Raw genomic sequence first — 20,412 nt, 5'->3', positions numbered from 1 at the left:
AGAGACCACCAACATAGTTTGCGAGTATCTAAAAGTGTGTGTGCGAGCGGGAGCGAGCTGTTATCGGTCTACACCTTTGAAATGAGACTGAGTTTGAGCTGAAGTGGAAAGATTTGCACAGTTCGTTTCACAACTTACTCTTATCTGCACTGACTGAAGTAATGCCTGATACGACCATCACTGCTGCTACAGTGTGTGCGCGCACCCATGAAATTAAATGTAATACTGCTAAAGCAGAACAGGGCTGGTTTCTGAATGCTAATTAATGATAAAAATCAAAAGCACAAAACAAGATCTGACAGATTTACTCACTAAATCCTGATTTGTCACCTGATAACATGCTTCAAAAACACAAAGTCCAGGTGCTGGGGATCAGATTTACTTCACAGTGATGTCTGGACAGATTACCACCTTGGGAGGTAACCTGACCATACATGGTAGGCAGGGTCAGGATCAATTGCGTGGATGTAATTTTCATTCAATGGTGCAAGCAAAAACATTTTTTTCTTAAAAATGCCAGGATGTACACACCACAGCTTGCTGCACTTCTGCTTCCTTGCAGTCCATTTGCGTGGAGCCATGCTTATCCAGCAGGCTGTCATATATGTGCAGAAACGTCATGTTAGATGCAGCCAAAACTCTTTCATGTTGTAATAGTGCAAAATGGTGACTTAGGTATTTACTGAAAAGTGAGTAATGACTGCAGATATTGCTAATGTAATAGAATCCACATTAAAAGAAGAACCAGAGGCATCAGGTGCCTTCTCTTTCCTCTCTGCTACATGTGGAGTCAGGTGTGTGTTCGGAGGCCAGCTGACCAGCATGTTTACGTGAAGCCTGTATCAGGCACAGACCAAACATGTGCCTTATACCTGCGCCTCCCCGTTTCCCCTCTGTCCCTCTTTTTACCCTCATATCTTTTCCTCTGAAGAGGCAGCGTGCCGTCAAACACCCACAGTCATCAAAGACAAAGCAGGAAAGCGAGCGGGACAGGGTGTTATGAAAAGTGTGTGTGTGTGTGAGGGCTGCTTCAGGGAGTCTGCAGTGGTAAATTATCTTTACTGTGTGAAGTAATTATTTGAATGCCTGATTTGAGAGACCGTATTTCATATATAGACAGTATGTATGTTATTAAATGTAATAAACAAACCACATGTTCATGATGTGGTTTTGTTGTAATGTGTGTTACAAGCTTTACAATAAAACTGACAGGAATGAATTAATTAGGTGGGTTAAAAAATTGATTTCATGTTATAAGCTGGGTTTAAAAAGATAAATACTCAATCAAAATGCAGTTTAAAATCACTTTAAATTAAGATTAACCCTGTAAAAGACAATAGTTATCCACATGTTCATGTCCTTGTTAACAATATTTAAACAAATGACTATATATTTGTAGTACCTTGACTGAAATTGTATTTTATTTAATTATGCGCACCGCAGAATTGCACCTATAATTCCGTTGTACTGTGTAGAATGACAGTAAAAATTCTTCACTGATACTTTTTCATGGGTTTAGATAAGGGTACCATTTATCCTTATGTTTTATTTATACAATGTTCACCTGGAACTAGTGTATCTGCAGTTTTAATAAAATAATAATAATACATAAAACTTATATAGCGCTTTTCTAGGTCACTCAAAGATGCTTTACAGATGCATTATTCATTCACACCACATTCACACAGTGGCAGTGGTAAACTACAGATGTAGCCACAGCTCCCCAGGGGGAGACTGACAGAGACATGGCTGCCAAGGTGCACCTACGGCCTCTCCAACCACCGCCGATTCATTCATACACATTCATACACCAGTGAGTGCAGTGGAGGAAATGTGGGTAAAGTGCCTTGCCCAAGGACACACAACAATGACTAGGGCAGAGCTGGGATCGAACCGCCGACCTTACGATTATTGGACAACCCTGCTCTACTGAGCCACTGCTGCCCATATATATATATATATATATAAAAATATAAAACATTAAATTATGCTATTTTTTAATCACGGTTTGTGTAAAGCCTTTGGACCATATCATGTCACTTCCTCTCACTTCATGTATTTTTTAAAGGCAGCATCTTTTTCAGTTGGTATGACAGCTGCTCAGTCACAGCAGTAGAATTATTGACAAAAATACGTTGCTCCATTCAAACCGGATACACTGAGTGTATTTAAACAACAGAATTTGCAGAAAAAACTATTTTTTGAATTATTTAGTAGCTCCCCATCCCACCACTAGATGGTGATACATACTCACCAATAAGCACCAAGAAGGTGAGCTGTATGACAAGACCAGACCAGCAGTGGTATTTACCTCACAGTTCAGCTCATTCATGGCTTCTAATGGACTTCATAAGAAAAAAACAAAGTTATATCTTAGATTATTGACTATAAAAGCATTAATGCTTCCGCTCACATTAGTTTGTGTTTGTCTTTGTTGCCGTGTCTAAGATCTGGTGTTTGTGTACACACAGGCAAACATGCATGACGGTGTGCATGTGTGTGTTTCCGCAGCGGTGAGACCACTCCTCCATTTGTCAATTGTTTTTGTGCACCTGTATGTATCTGCTCTCTTTACATTGGCTTTTACATAGTTCACTGGAAATTCTCTCCTGCTGTTTGCTTGCAGTTTGCCTGAAGCAGCTGCTGTCTCTTTGTGGTGACGGTAATCTCAGCCCAACATGGAAACACACACACAGTGCAGCACCTGAATCTGTCTGTCTGGCCCTTTTTTATATGCTGAGTAAATATTTGCTTCTAAAAAGCTTCAAAGATGTTTGCTTCATTTTTGTTTCATCCTTTGTCACTTTAAAAAACGGCTTGTACAGATGACTCCGGTGTTCTCATGCAGGAAGAAAAAGGAGCTGGTTAAAGGGTTACTTGTGGACATTCTGATGAATGGTGAAACTTTTACAGTCTTTCTGCCATTACAGCAGATCTGTGTGTGTCCATGTCTGTGACCTAAATCTCAAAAATGAAATATTTAAATGTTTTAAAAGAGAAATTAAAAAATAGGCAGAAGTCACTCTCATATTCTCTCCATATATATTACAGGAGGAGGTCAATAAAAGCCCTTGGCCTCATCAGTGTGAATGCAGATTTAGTAAACAAGTCACTCAGGAGAATCTCACGGACAGAACATAACTGTGTACAACAATGAAAGAGGGTGATAGAATCTTGTTTGAAAGTGTGAGTCTTATTCAGGTCGTCAACCTGCAGCAACCCTTTAAAACCCAGAAAACAGAAACCATCACATGGATGCAGACCTCACTGAGTTGGAGACGAGTTCTGCTACCACTGATCGGATTGTTCTTTGCTCTCTGGTTGGTAGTGGGAGACTTAAGTCTCCTCCATGGTTACAAACTGATGAAGAAGTCTCTCAGGATGCAGCTAAACAAACAGCAGTTTGTTGTGGGTAACCGCATTGCTTGGCGACAGCGATCTTTGTGCAGTTCTGTTTTTCTGCAAATACCATGCCGGCAGCAGGCTCCTGTCACAGGCTCGTTCTGCTACACTCAGCAATCCACTTCTTCATCATGCTATAAGAAGAAGCACCCTCCATGGGAGATGCCTTAATGTCCTTCTAGACCTCCTTGGGTGATCAGACCTTGAGGCTGAGGCAGCAGGCCAAGATGGTCCATTTTCAAAGAGTTGATCTACATGTGCACGTAACAGGAACTGTATGACTTTAACCCCTTATGCATCACTTCTCTGATCCCTCACTGCACCACCGGTTTTTATTATATATGAAAACGTTCACATTAATTCTGCACATCAGATTTCTCCGTCTTGACTGTCCACTTTAAGTTGTCTGGCCACAATTCAGAAGCATATCTGACAAGCTTGTGCGCCCATATTAAAAAAAAAAATTGACTCATCACAGGGAAAAAAATCATCTTATAAACATTGTTCACTGACTGATGCTCAATATTTCTATAAAAAGCCCTAAACTGCACATTCACCCTGAAGTGTGTCAGTCCACTGACTCCTTTCCTCCCTCAAAACTTGATTTTACCTTCCAAAAATGCTAATAGCATGGACGGGGAGTAGAATCTGGAGTCGGTGACAGCCAACAGGAGGAGAAATTAGAAGTGATTAAAGATGATGGTTGTTAAGGAGAAAAAAATGTCTCCCCCCCCTCCTCCTCCTCACTCTGCTGGTCTCTCTCTCTCTCTCTCTCTCTCTCCCTCTTTGCCTGTCTTACACCCATCTAGGTCTGGCTCTACTATCAATGGGAGCTTTCACTTTGCTTTGCATGATAAATATGATGGTTGTGAGAGTGTGTGTGTGTGTGAGACGGAGTCCAACAGTCCACTCCAATGCATGAGTGGCTTGGAGTGTTGCCAGCATGTAAAACCTAGCAACAAGATTTGACTTGGCCTGCTGAGAGAGAGAGAGAGGGCGAGAGAGAGAGAGAGGGCGAGAGAGCGAGCAAGCAAGAGAGAGAGAGAGAGAGAGAGAGAGAGCTGGCATAAGCACAGCATGGGCATATGGATCTTTGTTTGTCCGTTTTGGACCATTTAGTCATTCTGTCACTCCAACTGGACTACTTAGCGAATTGGTGCTACTTCTGGTTCTGAATTACACACACACACACACACACACACACACACACTTGTGCAGACACACATGGGCGAGCTGAGGCTTGACTCTGCTGCTTTACAGTCTGTTACTGTTCACATGGCCTGAATGAAATGAAGAACCTTTTCCAATTAATCCTTTTAACCAACATGTGTGATCTCTGGCTCGCACTGCTGCGGCCTTCAAGCTTAAGGAGTCGACGCCAAGGCAAGTCACTTCGTATCCTCCAGGGTCTTCCCTGACCGTCAACACTGATCAGCTATGAAGTCAGGCAGACTGCAATCTACTTCTGAAGCCAATAAAAAAAAACCACACACATCTTTTCATAAGTCTGATTTACTTACATATATAACAAGTGGTTTAGTTCACACTATTTTCTGAAACCCAACTCTCAATGTAAAAATCACATTTGCTGAAACTGACAAACACACTTTACACACTGATAGGTCAGATGTACTGGAACTAACTCTACCTGACATTTTGCCTTAAACAATGTTTATTTTTTGAAATTTGTCCTTCATGTTACAGGTTGCTGTTACAGGTTGCTTGTGAACACAGAGCGGTTTTAGGACAGTGTGTTCATACGCATTTTCACACTACCTGTTTAAAGTCGTTGCATCTTTATTGCACCTGCCGTCGGTGCATTGACTTCACCTCTGAGCCAGCAGAGGAGTGTTACTGACTGCACAAAACCACTGACGTGATGACACCAGCATGTCATTTTAAAATCATGCATCACACTGGATTTGTTTGTAATTTATGAATGCATAATAAGGATGTCTACTTAGCAGCATTACGGTGTGATCTGTGTTTGAAAGGGGCTAGTGAAAAGATGGCGGACAGGTGATCAATGAATGAAACTGTAAATTCTGCGATAGTGGAAGTTCATGGTAGGATACTGGTGGAGAGCAGGATTAGCAGGAGAGATGAGCAGTTAGCATGTTTTTCTTTAGCCTAGCACAGACCTGAAACACCCTGCTGTTGGTCCTTATGGCAAATGACTGCTTAGCTCATCCAGCAGATCATCATGCAGGGCAGCTGTTAGATTGTCTCTGACTTCTTTTCTTGTGAGGCTGAACAATTAGTCCATGCCTAGCTGAACTGCTACATCATCACATACAAACCTTTTTTTTTAAACATCTGACCTCGCCAAAAAAAAAAAAACCTGCCATGACTTCCGTCCCCTCTACTGGCCAGAACCAGATTTAAAAACTTGAGAAGAACTTCTTCTCCATGTGTCATGTAGTCAACATGGCAGCGTGTCAAACAATCCTCCGGGGGTTCCTCGCAGCTTCAAACCTCTGTAAGAATTAAACCATTTTTAAATTAGCCCCGTTCAAAAATACTCTAAATCTGTCATGCTTTAACGTGGTGTCACATTCCCTCAGATTACCATCATTACAGTAATTAATGCTTTAATTTCTGGGTATGTTTTGAAATGAAACCCAAAGTGCTGTGATTTTAATGTAATATGGGACTAATGTGGTGTGGAACATTTGGTAATCTGGCTCCCACATGCCTTGGATCTGCCGAATGGGTTTTATCAGCTGTAATACGGTTCAAACACTGAGCTGCAGTCGGTTAGGAGGAAAATAGACTGTAGAAATAAACTTTGTGTTTAAGTATTGACATATTTTTCAGCACTTATGCGCTTCTTGATTTTACAGTGAAGAACGAGAAGAAAGGTAAAGATTGCCTGATGTAGATTTTCAAGGTGAGTTGACGTTTCTGCATTTCAGTGCTTCTATTTTGTTCCATTTATGTGTTTGTGAGTAGTTTATCAGCATAAAAGGAAAATGGAAGAGAAATAATAAAAAATGCAGATTTCATAACCTGTGATTTCTTTTTTTTTTTTTTCTCAGATGAACCGGCCGAACTTTGAGTGAATAAAATGAATAAGCTCTTTTCTTGTCACCCACAGATGAATCGCTAACTAGGTTACAGTTTCACATAAATGACTTAATGGGCTGCACTTCCTGTGAGCTGCATGTGGCCTTTCTTTAGCCCCAAAGTATCTAATATATCCAGTTCATTCAAACACTGTTAGTCATAATGAATATTGCCAGGCACGGGGCTACTATTGAAATCTACTATTAATAATCCAGAACACATGAATAACTCCCTGTCTCATCCCGTAGTGTAAATGTGCTCCTTTGTCTGTGCTGGTTTGTACCGTGTTGTGAAGCTTTGTTTGGCTCTGATCTGTGCTTCTGCCTGTTATTTTGTACACTAAAGCCACTTAGCACTTCCACCATTGGCTCTACAGCTGTCACAAATTGGTTGATAACAATCTTATCCCAAACTTCATTACACACTTTGGATGCAAAAGCCTCCGATGTATGTTACTGTATCACTGCACGTCATCAGTTCGTCTTACCATACACTGTTTACCATGCGTTGTAGTGCATTGGCGCATTAGGTTTATGTTCAAGATGCATAACCAGCACTGCAGACCCCAGTGTCCCTTTAAATCTTGAAATAAAAACACACTCTAATGTATTATGAATTCAATTAACTGCACGAAAAACACAAGCTGCAATGTTCAATTATTGTATAACAGTTCATGAAACACTACACTAACGTGCGCGGTCCTCCTAGCTTCATGCGGCAGACGTGTGAAATAACAGAAGGTGTTAACAAGGTGATGACACACACACGTAAACAATAAACAAACACAAACAGAGGCAGTAGCGGCTGTCTGTAAAGCATCCTTCACAGGGTGCTGTTTATGTGAGTGTACACATGCTGAGAGTTAATGTTTGGCTTTATGTTCAGTTGTGTGTGCGAATTAGCAGTGACACTAATATACAACTGTTTACACCCATCAGGCATTTCCTGTACTTAACAGACGTGGGTTGGTCAGTCTGGTGTGTGTGTGTGTGTGTCTGTATTGATGGTGGGTTCCTGTCTAGTATTGTGTCTGTATTGTGTAAACAGCATCCTTTGCAGTTCACAGACAATGTTTCATTCTGTATTTACGTATATTGTTGTTTTTTTCTTTTGGTTTAATTAAAGAGACAGATGTACTTTGTTGGACGCAACAGTCAACTACTATTTGGCTGATAACAGAACCAAAATAATAATAATAATAATAATAAAAAAAAGACAGCTCGACTGCCTGCTTCCTTTACAGACCTTCACAATAAAAGCATTCACCATGAAACAAAACTAAGCCACATGTTAACCCCAACATGGGTTCTTAATATTAAGTGGATCAGTTATGTTGACCTCTTAAATTTGTATATGAATGTAAAAAACTAAAGCTCCTGTCAATTTAAGCTCTTACAGTAACAGATGATAAAAAAACTATACACCGTGTAAAAAACATGAAAGAGCTTCATCAGAAGCATCCATGGTCTCAGTCACTAATAAGTTTGGGCTATTGTGCAGTTTTATATATATATATATATATATATATATATATATATATATGAATATATATGAATTTACTTTGGCTCGGCTACATTATAATATTAAATAGAAAGAATAAAAAAGGCAAACAATGACATAAAAATACAATAATTCCAAGTTTCAGTAATGATTTAAACCGTCACTGTCATTGTTTATGAACTCCTCCTACGTCTTTAAAAATTGTTTTTTTTTTCTATTCTGTGCACTTCTCACACAAGCTCACATGCAGCAAAACACACTTGCACACACATGCACTTACACACGCATACAGGCCTGATTAATGGTACCTAATTAGCAATGGTAATGACCAGGTGTCTGAGAACCAGCCAGCTTCTTCCAGCATGAGGGGGTCGAGCAGGGGAAGGAGTGAGAGTGAGTGTGTGTGTGTGTCAAATGCAGTGTGGTGTTCATGGGGGCTTCCAGTTCCCAGAAAATCTATTCCCACTGACTGTCACTCCCTCTTCCCCCTGTCTCACTCTCTCTGTGTCCAGAACACACACACACACACACACACACAGTGAACTAAAGGCCAAGATCAATTAAGGGTTTGGGCAGCTACGATGAGAACAGAGTTGGATGCCGCTGACGGTCATGGCGGGGGAGCTGGGAGCTGTTTGTTGGTGATGGTGTGTGTGTGTGTTTGTGTGAGAATATGGCTTAGAGTTGTAAAGTAGGAGCACAGACCACAAACAGATGAATTATTTTATCCTGTAAAATGGTTTTTATGCATTTACACCTACAAAAGAACAAAGAGGAGTGAACAAGAAGCATCATCTACAGCTGTCATAACCCTGTTAGATTGAGATTGATCAATGCCTTCTGATGAAGCTCTACATATGAAAAGTAAAGAAACATTGATGATGTTTAACGTAGCGTCTAGTACAACTAAATTCGCAGTCCTAGGTTTGGTTTTGATTTATTTTGCTTGGTTGTGAAACTTCTTGTTGTCGTACTTTCTGTGGGTTATTCAAACACATCAATGTGCCAATGAAAGCAGACACACACACACACACACACACACAGACCTCCTGCTGTGTAGGATTTAGTGATAACCAGTGTTGGGTAGGCAGGTGAGAGGGTCATATGGCAGCAGTGGGAAAAGCTGTTATCAACCTACCCATTTCCCACACACACACACACACACACACACATACACACACACAGGTTTATCACCCTCTCTCGTTCCCACACACTCACCTTACATCATTACCTGGCTGCAAGAGCCAATCAGCCAATCGCACCTGAGGCCGCAGTCAGGTGACCCGATCAAGAAACTCTAGCAGCGGGATGAAGTTACACACACCCCTGCTCTGATAACAGCTCTCTGTCTATCCCTCTCACCCGCTCTCTCTCTCTCTCTCTCTCTCTCTCCCTTTCCTTTTCCCTGCTCTGCAATTTACAGATTCAGTTTCACCTTTGCTTTCATGCTAAGCTGTTGGATCCCAAAGCCTGATGAATCTGTGTGTGTGTTTGCTGTTCTCAGGTTAAACACTTTGACATGTTAGAACTTGTTTATTTTCCAGATTTTTCTAAATTATAAAAGTGCACAAGCCTGATTATTTTATTCCACTCATCATAAAACTGTTGTTTTTCATCATTCTGTTCGATTAATGTTTGGTGCTGTGTGACAGGTATGTTCATGTGTTTATTTGTTGCTCAAGCATTGACACAGAAACCCGGATTTATAAAGTGTAATCTGAGTTATAACTGTTAGATGTGATTATATTCTAACTTTTGTGGCAGTCAGGGGCCTGTTAGCACTAGAGGGAGACAGAGAATGAGATTAAAAAGCAGCCAGAACTTAAACTCTATTAAATATATGAAGGTATACTGTAGATATTTATCTCATGTAAGCAGTGAACCTACATGTTGCTATGGGTTACCTCATCACTATGCAACATGTTATATAAACATGATGTGATCAATACTCTTGTTAACTCACCATGAAATCACAGACTATGAACCAAACTATAAAGCGGCCGATCTTGATTAATTTGAATCATTACTCTCACTTTATCAGGTATATTTTAATATTTTCTATATTTTACGTTATTTTATTTTAATGCTCTTCCTCCTAAACATTCGACTGAATGATGAATGTGTAAGGCACACTGGCATTGGCATATAGAGGCCAACAAACTTTAAAAAATGTGAGGAAGCCAGTCTCTCAAAGTGGCCATGCATCTAAAGATTCCAATATTTAAGTCTTAATTTCATCAATATTTCTATGCGGGTTTCACACGTCTGCATTCATTTCTCAGGCCCAGATGTTGCTGCTAAGCGGCATCACAGAGGAGTCTGCAGAGATGTATGCAGGCTTTCACACATTCAAGGAGATAAAAAGTATACCTATGTTGCTTACTAGTTGAGTCCTCCTGGTTAAACTGTCTATAATAACTATGCTCAAAGACGTGGGATACATACAGTTGCTTTTACATTCATGTTTCTCACAGATGAATCCAGACAGAATAAACATGAGCAGTGACCGAGAGCATCTCACTACACAGGTGACATTTGCCAGACTTGTGTGACTGGAAGTTCTTTTTGCGACTCCTCCAGAAGTTGCTTATAGAATGACACTCAATGGAGGTCCTCAGAAGCCCGTTGATGCCTGAACTTCTGTCTTGATTGTAATCCAGTGCATGCCGTTCAGACTTGTACTAAGTTCAAAGGTCTGACCTAACAAGATTCCCGACGCAGATTTTACAGATAATTAACTAAGACTGTCAATCAGACATGAAGCCTGTTCAGATAGGAGAAAACTAATCTGGACAGTTTTCCATCTATTGCGCACACTCACTCCAGCTCAATCCAGCATCTTTGCTGTCCTCCAAACCGCTAGGTGTTCAATCTGGCTTGAACTGCATTTGCGTTGTACAGATTAAGAAAAAAATGTATGCAGTTAGAGCGGGATACGGCCTGAATCCCGACTCTAACTGAATTGATTACACAAGTCTGAACGGTGTCCAAGAAAAGTCGAAGAAAGTTACTAATAAAAATGAATAAACAGTAGCTTCAGTTTCTAAAATCCACATGAATACACACTGCTGTGCTTAATTGAATGTTTTGTGATGATATGATAGAAACTCAAATATCTGTATCTTTATTATTTTAAGTCTCTGTCATCATCTCAAGGTCAGTAACTTAATATTGATCCATATTTATGCATGTTTGTGGTCCTCTGAGGTGCAGCCTGCAGTGCTGAGAGATTTGTCAGGGAGGTGAAGGTTATGGTTCAGTGCTGTGATCTGCTGACAGTGAGTGACAAGACCCCTCTCCTGTCTCCTTATGTGTAACAGGACACCTGTACCTGAGCGTAGCCCCGACCCTGTGACCTCTGACCCCACCTGCCAGGTCATTCTCATGCCATCCTGACCTGCTATGAAACCAGAGAGCTCTGTGGGGGAGAGGAAGTGAGCTTGCATCAAACGCTTAAATCCAGGTAACATTAAAAGAGAGACGCTGAAGGAGAAGAAGAAGCGACCTCTGCAAGCTTCACATCCACGTTTGCAGACACATTAAGGACAAACAAATGAACAATGGTAATTATTCCAGATAAACAAACATAGCCTCTGTGTTGGCTTCGGGGCCCAACATACAAAAAAAAAATCCAAGCCGATCAAGGTCATCCGCCCCCGCTGTTTATTAAAGATGGCACTGAATGTAACCTGCTCACTGAAGGTGCAGAGTGAATTGAACATTCTGCATCTTGTAGCCATCAGAGGCCCAAGGTCAGCGGTTTGAGCTGCTGAACATGTCTGTTTATGCCCAGTCTGTCAGGGGTTCTGTCTGGCAGTCTGATTCTTGTTAGGAAATGTCTCCTCAATAGAAAGAGAAATGAGAAAGTAGGAAAGCCCTGAATCCTTCACTGTTTGTCACGTACGACTCTGTTTTGGTGCTAAACACAGAGGACACAATGCACACTTTGCATTTCATGTATCAACACTTGGAGCTTTGATGGAAAGTTGTTTGCCTGTACGGTCAGGGTTACTGGTCCTTAAATTATAGACACAAAAAACAATGTTTATGGTTACTTAATGTATTAGTTAAGTTGACTATTTTACCTTTTTATTTTTAAATGATGTTGTTGCCATGTCCTGCACCATTGGCACTAGTTGGACCCCTTGTGATGTCTTTTCAGCCAAGTTGAATGTGTCTTAGCCCTTTGGTGAAAGAGCTCTATGGTGACCAAGACCCGTTCACACTGGAGAAAGTCAACCCAGCTAGAGCAGGATTGAATCCGGCCTTTAAGCCTTTAAGCTGAATACGTTCAGACCTATTTTCAAATCTGGCACACACCGACACACATGTGTGTCCGCTCAATCCAGCATAATCCGGCTTGTTTGTTGTCCTCCAAACCGCTAGGTGGCACCTCGTAATATATACAGACTCCGTTTAGGCCACAGAAAGACCGTGTGCGCATGCATTGTGCGTTTTTTTTTGTCTCGTGTCGCTCGTTCTTTCGTTTTTTTTGGTTCAAAAACTATCTGGATATATCCAGATACGGCCCTGAATCCCACTTTAGCTGGATTGATTTCCCAAGTGTGAACGGGGTCCAAGAGACCTCAGCACTTTTTTTTTAGAAAAAGCGTTGCAAAGACAGAAAACAGGACTGAAAACATCTCCATAAATTCAACAAGACCAAATACACAACCCCATTGGAAATACAACACAAACAAACATCATCAGCGAATACCACATATACTGCCACCTGCTGGTAAGAAGTGTTTACTCTCAATGTGCAGATGCAAGCGATGCCACCAACTCACTTTATCAAAACAGGATATTCCTGAAGGTCCAACCCAAAATAAATGGTTAATCTCAGGGACTGAATGGAATCACCACAACGTGAATAACAGGTTGTCTCTGCAACATGATTTATGCAAGTAATCACACACTGCCCGGTCTCTGTTTGTCTTGGGATTTGGTCCCATCAGAGTCACACAAACTGGGACAGGAACAACACCAGACTATCAGTGATATCACAGACTTCTTATCAAAATATTTCTATTTCACCTCCTTTCTAGCAGGCTGGACGAGCAGAACTTTTATTGTTCGTTTCAGTGTCCTTCCTCTGGTTCTCATCTCACCTCTCCAGGGGTTGGGTGGAGGACCACCTTACTTTCCCTCTCCTCCTATTGCATGTGCTACTGTGCAGCAGCTGTCAAAGGACAGAAATCTCACACCAAGAGTCTACTTTTAGCTCCAGGGAAAACTGTACTTACGCTACCTTGTTGCTCTCAGTGAGTAAAGTAGCTTGCTAATAAACAACTGAAAATCTTTAATAAAGTAGAATTCCGGATTAATTGTCTAAATGTGATACAGTCCTTCTGCAGATCTCAGTTTTGACATTTGTGTGTTTCTGGGACAGTTGAGCCGCTTTAGCTTTCATAAGAGCTTCCCTCTAGGTGATCTGTTTTTGTCTTTGTGTGTGTGCCACAAGGGGTTCCTGTCCCACTGACCTTAATGGAAAAATAACTTGATATTAACATGGCGGTTTCCGCCCTCTCCATCTTGCTCTCCCTCTCTCAGCCTTTCCCTCCTTTCCTCTCTCCCTGGCTGTACCTGGTTTCCGCTGGTTGGATGTTACCTTTGTCTCTCTGTAACTAATATGACACATAAAAGGGCAATGACAATAGCAATGGTGGTAAGTCTAAATCACCTGATACCAAACCTTTACTCATGAGCCTCAGGGTGTGTACACAGGGAGTGGGAGGTGGAGGAAGAGGAGGAGGAGGAGGAGGAGGCAATCATGGCTTATTTATCTTTTTCATGTGGCTTTCTCTTTTCTTAAGAAGCTATCGGGCTCACACTTTAGTAGCTGTGTGCTTGTTATTTTCTTCAGGAGGATCTTTTGTCCGTCAGGAGGAAGAGTTTAATACCAAGACCCCAGGGGTTAATAATAGCTTTGACCTCACAGATAAACTTGTGTGTCTGTTTGCCTCTGTGCGTATAAAAGTGTTTGTGCCAGTCTGTGTGTGTTCAGTCGATAGTGTGCGTAAGAAGTTGTTTAACAGATAATACCATTTGTCTTTGACTGTAGCAGCGCTACGATAAGCCGCCAAACACTATGCGGCTGCTTGACTCTAATTGTTCTGCTTGACACAACTGGGTACACATTAATATTATCATTAAGGCTGGATATTCTTAAGTGGGCACCGCTGCAGGTGCTGGATAAAACAGATAGTGCTTTCTGTTCGTCAAGCAAGTGGCTACACTAATCCTCATGTACTAGATAACGCTTAACAGATACTGTAGGATGCCGTGTGAATGACATGCTGAAAACACTGGTGTGTCATATGAAGGATGTCCCGATCCGATAACGTGATCGGAAATAGGTTTACGTGATTTCAGACTCGATCGGAATCGGACGTTACCTCCCGATCAGGACTTATTAGGGCTGTCAAAGTTAATGCCTTCTGTACAGGGTGGTTTGTGTCTTGTAGTGAAGGGGTATGACAGTTGCCTTTGGTGCGAGAGGTCCTGGGTTTGAGACCTCGATGAGGCGCTGAGTGTGTAAAATGTCCTAGCTTGGGAAGGCTGAAGCATTTAAAGTTGGCGGCAATGTGTTGCGGGCAGTTTGGGCGAAGCAGTGCACTAGTGGAAATCCACAGTTGATTCAACAGCGATGAACAGAGCGTGAAGTGCTACACACTCTACACGCTCTACACACACACACGAGTTTTGCCTAAAAGTATTAGATCGGGACTCTCATAGATCGGGAATCAAATGATTTGGACTCAGACTCGAGGGCCAAAAAACCTGATCGGGACAGCCCTACAATGTATAATCGTCAACCATCAGCTCTATTTCCATTCGACAACGATGGCAATGTACGTTTTGGTCTCATCTAGCCCAAAGCGATGTGCAAAAATTGATTTTCTGGATGAACACTATTAGTACAGTACAACCACTGCACATAGGAACAGAAAGGCTTAATCATATACTGGTTATCACCGATATGAGTCCCGCTCATTGCCCTTGTTGGCATTACAAAGGACTGCATTTCCCACTCGTTATCAATAAAATGGGCAGTGTTTGTTATGTAGCACTGTACGGCCTGTAAGGTCCATCCATCACAACTGACCTGCTAATACTGGCAGCTCTTGAGGATAACAAAGGAAGGAATCAATGTCTGCAGGTGGACCCATGTTAGCATTAGCTAAATCATTTTTCTAATGCTTTTTTATATAAACAATTAAGATAAATAAAAAGAAAGACTGACAATCCAAACACACACACACTTCAAAAATAAAATACACACCAATTGTTCCTGGTTTGAAAAATAAAAGCTGAATGATGTGTGAGTGTTTTTTGTTTGCTCTTGATTAATAAAAGTAAACTGCACTGGTGGCTGTGCTGAGACTCATCAGCCTTTAAGGTAAAAGGATCACCACTCATGCTTCCAGAAATAGTTTAGGCATTAATTTTCTAAAGCTGATTCCAGTGTGATCTGCACTCTCAAAGCTTTACACGTCTGACAAGAAACCAAATAAAGTTTGTTGGTGTTTGCCACAACTTTAACTTACAGTGAACTGTTAATGAGGTGCCAAGACATAAGTCGTGTTATTTTAAATGTGTGCCAGTGTGTGCATGCTGGTGCGTTAAGTTGACACTGAGGTGGAGTGCTGAATCCTGTCCAACAGAGATAAGGCTTTTGATGACAGGGCTGCATTAACCTACCTGACACACACTCGCACAACACACACATCCACTTTGGTTAGGGAGGGACAGGGGGTGTGTGAAAACATGCTGTAAGAAGCCTCGGCTCTCTGTGTGTGACACTAAACCCCATTCATGGCAACAAACACACCGATGGAGCCGCAGCAGTGAGATGGAGGAGGTTTATTACGCACTAACATGACATACAGTAGGAGGAGGAAGGGAGGAGACGTGGATCCACTGTGACATACACTCGGCTGTCGTCTCCTTAAAAAGACAGCGGCCTGTAGCTAATGATGCTACAATACCAGACTGTACAAAACTGTAAACTAAACCACTTAAAATGGGAATTTAGCCAAAGATGCTTATCTAAAAGTGGAAAATTGGCAAACATGCACATAAGATCACCCCAGAATTACTGGACATAAGTTACTATAGCTGTCCTGTCATTGCTCGGTCTACTCACTAGTTGCGGAATGAAGGTTATAAGATCTGAACTCTCTCTCAGCAGGATTATTAGGAGGGCTTTTTAATAAAGATATGGATGTATCGATGCCATCTGAATTCAAGTGATGACCTCAACCTTTGTATAGAGCCTACAGTTATAAAGGAATAGCTGTCTGCAGTCATGTAGCTCTCAGCATAAGTTCAGTCATGAAGACTCTATTTCACATCATCCACCTCTTATCTCTATCCGCTTCCCTCTTCACCATCCTCGCACTCTAGTGACCTCCCACATAGTCAGGTGTTTAATAGATGGCACCTCCCTCACCAATCAGCTGTCGATCCGTCCCTCTCCTGCCCAATCATAGCGTAGCAAGAAATTTAAAAGCCTCTGTCTCTTCTCCAGCTGTCTCCTGATCGAATCCGGCAATCCTCCTCCACCCCAAGCACCTCCCGATCCATGCAGTTCAAGGTCTCCCCTCTCCTGCTCTCCTGCTTCTACACCACCACAAGGTCTAGACCCGGGGGGGTTTTCTGATCAGCGGCCTCTCCGCTCAAGCTTTCCCCCCTTTCGGACGTGGTCCTCATGACGGGGTCTAGGACGCCTCTCATGATTGAAATGACTCCTATGGTGTGTAGACAGCGTGACCACAGCGACAGGAGCGAGTACAGCCATAATCCCAATGCTGACAGTGTCACGGAGTGACATGATTGATGTTGATACCAGTTTTAAAGAGTAATTCATATGGTGTATACACACACATATATATATATACACACACACACACATATATATATATATATATATATATATATATATATATATATATATATATGTGTATATAAATATACACACACACACAGTAGCACAAGTGGAAGGCCTTCATATAAAGCTGTCTGAACAAAAACCCTGAGAAAGAGCAAAGAGATAAGTGATCAAAAGAGGAAATAAAGGGTGACGTAAAAAGAGACACCTAATTCCGACTTAATCATCGTTCCCCATATGGTGCAGTAATGACAGCCTTCTTCCTCCAAACCTGTCCTGCTTCATTCAACAACAAGCCTCAGGGTGTGTGTGTTAGTGTGTGTGTTTATGTGTGTGAGTGTGGGGTGTGGACGACCTGCTACCTGTCTCATTTGCATGGCTAAAGGCCAAAAAAACAACAGAAAGTTTGTTTTTGTTTTTGTTTTTACATTTAACCCAAATTAGGAAAAAAAAACATCTTTTAAAAGATAAGGTTTTCAATTATTACTAGTCAGGTTCTTTTTTTATTTTTTAAATAAAATCTGCTGGAAAAAGGTACACATTTACATAAATAAACAGATAACTATCATATTTTGCTGCGTCTTCTCATATCTCATGCAGAAAAAAGGCTGCAGTGTTTTTATCTGTCTTATCAGAGCCGGTGACAGGAGGCCCTCCAGTCAGACAGCTGTATGAGGCGACAGTTGTCAGGCCAGCGCTAGAAAACTGCCTTTTGCATAATTCAGCTGAAACGGTCTGTCCTGTCATTAGGAACATCAACATCCAGGTATCACAGCATCAGTGAGCTGTTACAGCCTGTAATGTTATCACTTTGTCTGTCTTTGATCATCCTCTATAAACACACATATGTTTAAAGCTGTTTGTATATGAGGTAAAAGTTTATACCTCTTAAAAGAATTACAGCATGTTTCTGACACTTTGTCGTGTTGGTTACACAAAAAAATTCAAATGTTTTTACAATGTCAAAACAAAAACATAGCTGCAAGAGGTCTGTGCTAGGGGTAGGGGTATGACAGTTGCCTTTGGTGAGAGAGGTCCTGGGTTCGAGACCTCGATGAGCTGCTGCGTGTGTGAACGTTTTGCAGTATCATTTATATGGCGCAAAGGTGCAGGATTGCACGAATGACTGCAAAGAGTGACTTGCTGTTTGCCTTTGTAGAAACCCTAATAACCTGATTGGGACATCCATAGTTGTAATTTGGACTTAAAATTACGCATAATCCGCTTTGAGTGACAGGCAGTTGCCGTATCACAGCGCAAGTTTTCTGCTTTTGCGATAGCCTAGCCTCCTCAACTCCGCTTGTGCTCCCCGTTTGTCTGTATTTGGACTGTGACACTGCCAACATGGCGGCATTCAGAACGTCCCAAAGCATCCCACTGAGCCTCAAAACGGCTCTTCAGAAACATCACTTTGTGAGGCTAAAAACAAATCCTAACTTATCAGCTCTCTGATGCATTTGCAGTTCATTCATGGACTTGTTTGACAAGAGGTTAGAACAGACTAGCTATATGTTGAGTCACTATCCACTCTTGTGGTCTAGAGTGTATTTAAAGGATGCTATAGGTTGGCGTTACCTACAGGCAGCACTGGAGAGCCACCCATGAAATAACTGGGATTTCTTCATTATAATTTAGTTAATGATTGAATGCTAAACAATCCTAAAAATGCACCTTTGACTCAAGAACCAAGAATACAACAAATGATTCTTATTCTTATTATCTATACCCAGTCACGACAGTATTTCTAAGAGTCCAGTTACAGTTACATCAAACATCTTAATATTGCTGTTGAACTTTAAAAATAGATGCAACAGGCTCCTTCCCATCCCAAACTGATGCATGCTGATGCAGTGATGTTTTATTCATGTCTCTGGGTTTTTACACCCTGAAATGACAGACGGCTCAATCTCACGAAATCTTTGTATTTTGTCTGACATATTACAGAGAAGGTCAGAAAGGACCATGCCTGATGAAAAGAAAATATTTCTAGGATGCCCAAAATCTTTCACAGCACAGAGAAGCCGGCAAAGTAACAACAACTGTAAAAAGAACAGATTCTTCTTGCCTGATATTAAAGGGATATTATGGTTGAAGAAATTGAAGGAGAAATGTAAAAGTGGGAATAAATACATTGGTTTTCTTTTGCCTTATGATTTTTAGTATTTTGTGTGTTGACAATAAAAATCTGAAGAGATGAGCAGAATATAGATTGCAGGTCCAGATGTTTGCACTATGCGCCAGTTTGTCGAACATAATAATTTAATAATATATAAATGTTCGTTTCAACTGCTGTATCTATAATATAGTTGCTCCTGAGGGAGGGGGGGGGGGGCAAGGAGAAGGGAGGGGTGAGGAGAAGGGAGGGGTGAGGAGAGAGGAACGAGTGACAGAGAAACAACAGAGAGAGGCAGAAAGTAGAGAAGGGCAAAGAAAGTAGAGAGGGAGACCAGACCATCCTTCATGTATCAGACGAAGCTCCGCGACCACCAGAGACCTCCCCCGAGACCTACTATTACACACACACACACACACACACACACACGTGTATTAGGAGGGTATGATAGGCTATAGGCTGAGGGCTGCCTGTCTACCTGCCTGGCACACAGACACCTGAGACTGCTTCAAAGTGAACCTTCCCCCCTGGCCTCCTTCTCCCTACACACACACACACCTTAAGCTAGCACTGCTGTTCCCTCAGTGTGGCTGTCACTTACTGTCACAAGAATTAGTTTATATATTAGAAACCTAGATAAAAACGTTTCATACTTTGTTGATTACATTTTATGCAACAAAAATGTAGTTGCATTCATTTACACTAAAGCAAATAACACGATAGGTATCTTGGATTTCATTTAATAGATAAAAATAAATGTATATAAATACATTTTAAATACATTTTAAACTAGAATTGGTAGAAATAAAAATGTACTATAGCCTACTGTCTTTTTTTCAAGGGACCAACAAAATCCACAAATGCAAAGAGTAGAGGGTTGCTTTCATTGACCTAACTTCAGACTTTCAGTCATGAGGTTATTTTTCCCTTTACCTTAACATGAGTGTTTGGTTATAGGATCCGACATCATCACCACGTGGTTACAGAAAGATTTGGGCTACTTTCACAATATTAAACTCACGTCACATAGCTACTTTCTTCTCTTTTCTTGGCTATCTAGGTAATATTCCTTCACTAATTTCAATTACTATGGTTGTTTTATTTGGGAGAAAAGGGAAGGGCCTGGTACTCAAGGTCGTGGCACCAGTATTAATACAGAGGTTTGCCAACCTCCAACTGACTACAAGACTAGCTTCTGGACGTCTGCTTTAAAAGTCTGGAGTCCTCACACTTACGCAGATGATGCTTTTATTGTTACACAGCAAGTACACTGTATATGTAAAAGGAGGTATTCCAGCAACAAAAGTGAACTTTTAAAAATGAAAAGTTTTCACTTACATGTTTTGATACCAGACACATACAGTATCTGTATCCATCAAATGTTCCTGTGAAAAGCCACAACTTTTCTTCGGCTGACTTAAAACATCAAAAGATGTTT

Source organism: Parambassis ranga, chromosome 4 (assembly GCF_900634625.1).
Source record: "Parambassis ranga chromosome 4, fParRan2.1, whole genome shotgun sequence".
Classification (NCBI taxonomy): domain Eukaryota; kingdom Metazoa; phylum Chordata; class Actinopteri; family Ambassidae; genus Parambassis; species Parambassis ranga.
The sequence above is the reverse complement of the archived record's forward strand: the minus strand, read 5'-3'. Positions refer to the sequence as shown.